This window comes from Haliotis asinina, chromosome 4 (genome assembly GCF_037392515.1).
Source record: "Haliotis asinina isolate JCU_RB_2024 chromosome 4, JCU_Hal_asi_v2, whole genome shotgun sequence".
Lineage (NCBI taxonomy): Eukaryota > Metazoa > Mollusca > Gastropoda > Lepetellida > Haliotidae > Haliotis > Haliotis asinina.
The window spans coordinates 43,637,369-43,643,368 of record NC_090283.1 but is presented as its reverse complement, the minus strand read 5'-3'; positions in this window follow the sequence as shown (position 1 = coordinate 43,643,368).

The window sequence follows — 6,000 nt, the reverse complement described above, 5'->3', positions numbered from 1 at the left end:
TCCCCCGCACTTATGACCTGGTCCTACGAGGCAAGGGGGTCTGTAAATAATCGAGTCTGGACCAGACAAACCAGTGACCAACAGCATGAGCATCGATCTACGTAACTGGGATACGATGACATGTATTGCGTTACCAAAGTCTTCAAAGAGATAGAGTTGAGATTCTGACGACACGAGTCACACTGCTAAAATTATCATGAGACGACCCCTATTATGTTTGACATCACCCCATGTACCGTTGTGTATCACGCGCGCGTTTGGGCTGTTCCCTCTACCTTGGTGCCCCTCCGTTAAAGACGTCAATTTGGACACAGTGGTGTACATATACTGGACAAAAATAGTTAGAGATGTATGAAATGTTTTCAATTATGAATAATAATCTATCATTTCACTGACATATTGATAAAATATCAATCTATAAATACCAATATCCCTAATATATTTTGTCCAGTATATAAATTACTAATTATAACAAGTGACATTATTGGTTTGGGAATGTACTGCAAAGTATCACATTGACATAGAATATACCATTCCCGATTATCCATTATTCGCGGTTCTCATTTGGCGAGGTGCGGTTAGGTGGCCTCATGGTTAATGCGTTAGCTTGTCACGCCGAAGACCTGGGTTCGATCCCACATATGGGTACAATGTATGTAACCCACTTCTGGTTTTCCCGGCCGTGATAGTGCTTTAACATTGTTAAAAGCGGCGTAAAACACACTCACTATTATCGTCATCGATGACAGATTTATTTTTTTAGATTATCTTGTAAATTTATGAGTTGGTCAAGTCACAGTATGGCTGAAACACTGACGTCGCGGTGTAGAGCTAAACTCACTCGCTCACAAACGGACCGTACTGAAAGTGCATGATTCTGCAGGACCACCAACCCCATGTTATCATCGCCCCACCTGTAACGTCAAAGAACAACATCTGTTCTAACGGTTCTTCGTTATTCTTTATCCAACATTGGTGAGCGTACATTACTTATAAGAAAAGATAGGATACATCATCGAGTTCTGAGCTTGATCCACAAACGCGGATATTTCTACGTGCCAGTGGACAACCGTTATCTCCTTTAGCAAAATATGCAAGATATAAAGACAATTTGCCAGACAAACTGTGGCAATATTAAATTACTCTCAACTCCGCCATCCACGTAGTCTCCTCAACCTTTAAAACTTTCGGCAAACGAAAGAATCTCTGATCAAATATTTCATAAACAGCGGATCAAACAGAATTAGGTCGCCATCATATATAGAAGGCCAGATTCCTATCGTCTCAGGGGCAAAAGTAACGGCTTCTATCGATGAACTATTGAATCGTACGTGTTACCCTAACGTCATCCATTGTGCCGTGTTTCTTTTGCTAAGTGCTCACTTCCGTTCCCATCATGCAATTCCTTGTAGCTTCGCAGAATCAAAAGCAACATCCGGTAGGGAAGCTGTGAACGTGATTGGTTGAAAAGTGTCTCTCACGGGATGCACGTGCCTTGTGCTGCTCGTGCTGCTGAGTATGGCGTAGCCGGGACTGGTGTCATCAGTTTGCTGACGTTGTTAATAATTAATAATCCCTCCGCTATTCCCTTGTAGCAAAGATCCTCGCAGATTAGAGATTATTGGTCCAGACACCATCATCTCAGGTTACAAGAAAGAAACACCCCAATCAATTGATGAATTGGTATTAGAGCAATTTTCTCCTCGGCTCTGTTGAAAAGAAGATATCGACAGATCTTGCAGTGCTCCATCCATGTTTGTTTTGAAGCCGGCCATCTTACGATCTGACGAGAGTCCATTGTATAAAGGATTTCTGTTCCCACACCCTTCTTCCACGGAAAGTTACACAGCAACGATCAATCTGTAGCCGGTAGGGGGCGCTCTCAGCAACGCGGAAACTAGCACTAGAGGGCGCTCAAGAGAGCCCAAAAGGCGTTTTAAAAGTTCATAACTTTTAATGTAGTATAAGGGACGAGCGATTCGCCCAGAGTGTTTGACATCGAACAAATTTCTATGACTTTTATCGTTTTGGAGTGTTCTCCCGCATTAGGATGACACATTTTGCAGTGTAAGAATTACTACTCAATGGCTGGCTCATTCAGCCATTTTGAGGCGAACTTTATGCTGTAAACACTAACAAATAATAAAACGATACGTGAGCTCCCTGCTTTCTGCGTCTGTAGAAACCACACAAACACATGCTCGCTAGATACTTGACCACTCCGCTCTATGTGTCTCTGTAAATACCCCATAAACATATGCTGGCTAGATACATTCAGATCCCATGGCAGAGCAAAATATATTCAGCTGTCATGGAAGAGAGATCAACTTGCACCTGCTATAGTAGAGAGATCAACTTGCAGCTGCCTTGGTTGAGAGATCGAAATTCAGATGCCATTGTACAGAGATCAACATTCGGCTGTCATGGTAAAGAGATCAACATTAAGCTTTTTGTCATGGAAAAGAGGTCAACACTGAGATGCTCTGGTAGAGAGGTCAACATTCAGGTGCAGTGGTAGAGACACCAACATTCTGCTGCCGTGGTAAAGAGATCAACATTCAGCTATCATAGTAGAGAGATCAACGCTGAAATGCCATGGTAGAGAGATCAACATTCAGCTGGCATGGTAGAGAGATCAAAATTCAGTTGCCATGGTACAGAGATTACCATTCAGATACTATGGTAAAGAGATCAACATTCAGCTGTCAAAGAAAAGAGATCAACAGTCGGCTGTCATGGTAGAGAGATCAACATTAAGATGCTCTGGTAGAGAAATCAACATTCAGGTGCCAGGATAGAGAGATCAACTTGCAGCTGCCATGATAGAGACCACTATTCAGATGGCATGGTGGTGAGATTAGGGTTCAGTATGATTCCGCCATAAAGCAGATGATTTCGAAGTTCAGATGCCATTTCATTCACGTAAATACAACATGCAAACAAATCAGTGTAAACGGTGTTTGGATCGACCTAAGAGCCAGAATCCAACTGCTGTCCACAAGATCGAAATGACCTTCTACTGTACAGACCGGAAGTGAGGTCATACGCCAGCAGAGGCCACAGATCAACAACACCATGCTACTTTTGTGCACGGGGTCCGTGTCCGGCACCCCCTGACCTCGCGCTCAGTGTCCAGCGATCGATAGCGCTACCTGGCGGCGGACGGGAGCGCGGTCGATGCCGTTTATCCAGGTGGCTTGATGATGAAACACTATTCCCAGCCGACGCCACATCGTGAAAGCCGATACCAGCAATTAGGAAATAATTCGATTAACCCTACAAAATTAATCTGGTGGTGATCTACTTGGTCTGCATGTTGATACAAGCTGCAAGGAACAATAGATCCTCATCGAGGGAAGACTGGCCTTTGTGGCCAAGCACGGCCGCCATCTTGAGAAATTAGAACGATCGGATTGAAATTAGGGCCAAAGACATGGAACAGAATGTTCCTGGAGGCAAACATCTCAATGAGAAGGACAATAGATGGTGTCGGTTTACAGCCCGGGGGTCACGTGATCATGTTCTTGGTTGTATTAGTCAGAAACCTGATTTTAATCTAATAATGAGTCAAGTTGTGAGATCAATCTAACAGCATCTTGACGATAATGTGGCATTCTGCTAAGATGTTTACGAAACATGTGTAAGACAGTACACAGCTGTAACAAAACACCTAAAGCACTTGCATGACACTATTGCGTAACACAACTCGAGCAATCTGTAGGACAGGGTTCACACAAAACCTGATAATTCCTATGTGAAATGTTTAACGCTCAGTATACAATTGTCGTATCATTTTAGATTCTAGGCGCTTCCGATTACTTGGAACCATTGGCATCTGTTTCTGTGTTCTTGCCATCGGCAGAAAAGAATGGAACAGTGCTAACGCCTATTCTCTGAAAATACACTGTACTGGCAGTGAACATAGGAACACGTGATTCTCTATCTTCACCACTGTGTAAGGAATAGAGGAACATTTACATGTTGTCTAAACATTCCCAGATTTACACTTATAGGTTCAGAGACAAATGCCCAAACTCTGAAAATGTACTTATGGAAGCGAATGTAGGGACAGGTGAAAGTAGTATATATTTATATATTCTCCGATTGTCACCACAGTGAAGGAGCATAGGAACACTTGTACTTTCATGTTCCCTATATATTCCCAGATTTCAATCCACTTTGAAAGGAATATAGGAACACTTGTACTTTCATGTTCCTCTATATATTCCCAGATTTCCATCCACTTTGAAAGGAATATAGGAACACTTGTACTTTCATGTGCGTCTATATATTCCCAGATTTCCACCCACTTTGAAAGGAATATAGGAACACTTGTACTTTCATATTCGTCTATATATTCCCAGATTTCAATCCACTTTGAAAGGAATATAGGAACACTTGCACTTTCATGTTCGTCTATATATTCCCAGATTTCCACCCACTTTGAAAGGAATATAGGAACACTTGTACTTTCATGTTCGTCTATATATTCCCAGATTTCCATCCACTTTGAAAGGAATATAGGAACACTTGTACTTTCATGTTCGTCTATATATTCCCAGATTTCCATCCACTTTGAAAGGAATATAGGAACACTTGTACTTTCATGTTCGTCTATATATTCCCAGATTTCCACCCACTTTGAAAGGAATATAGGAACACTTGTACTTTCATGTTCGTCTATATATTCCCAGATTTCCATCCACTTTGAAAGGAATATAGGAACACTTGCACTTTCATGTTCGTCTATATATTCCCAGATTTCCATCCACTTTGAAAGGAATATAGGAACACTTGCACTTTCATGTTCGTCTATATATTCCCATCCACTTTGAAAGGAATATAGGAACACTTGCACTTTCATGTTCGTCTATATATTCCCAGATTTCCACCCACTTTGAAAGCAATATAGGAACACTTGTACTTTCATGTTCGTCTATATATTCCCAGATTTCCATCCACTTTGAAAGGAATATAGGAACACTTGTACTTTCATGTTCGTCTATATATTCCCAGATTTCCATCCACTTTGAAAGGAATATAGGAACACTTGTACTTTCATGTTCGTCTATATCTTCCCAGATTTCAATCCACTTTGAAAGGAATATAGGAACACTTGTACTTTCATGTTCGTCTATATATTCCCAGATTTCCACCCACTTTGAAAGGAATATAGGAACACTTGTACTTTCATGTTCGTCTATATATTCCCAGATTTCCATCCACTTTGAAAGGAATATAGGAACACTTGTACTTTCATGTTCGTCTATATATTCCCAGATTTCCACCCACTTTGAAAGGAATATAGGAACACTTGTACTTTCATGTTCGTCTATATATTCCCAGATTTCCATCCACTTTGAAAGGAATATAGGAACACTTGCCCTACCATGTTACTCTATATATTCTCACATTTGCACCACAGTGAAAGCAATACAGAACACATGTACTTTCATGCTTCTCTGTATATTCCTAGAATTCTTGTACTTTTATGTCCTCTATAAATTCGCAGATTTTTACCACAGTGTAAGGAACATAGAAACACTTGTACTTTCGTGTTGCTCTATATTTTCTTAGATTTCCATCCACTTTGAAATGAATTTTTGAACACTTGTACTTTCATGTTCGTCTATATATTCCCAGATTACCATCCACCTTGAAGGGTAAGTAGGAACACTTGTATTTTCATGTTCCTCTATGTATTCCCAGATTCCCATCCACTGTGAAATGAGCACAGGAACACGTGTTTTTTCATGTTCCTCTATATATGGCACCAGTGAAAGAAATATGGGGACATTTGTACTTTCATGTCCCTATGTTTATTCCCAGATTTTCCCCACAGGTACCAGGGCCTAGATTTTCCAAGCTCTCTTAGCGCTAAGTGCCATACATTAACATTTACTTACGACTGCCTTAGCACTAAGAGAGTTTCGAAAATCTAGGCGCAGTACTTTCCGTGTTCCGTTATTCGTTCAGCGAATAGGCGTCAGTCTACCTCCC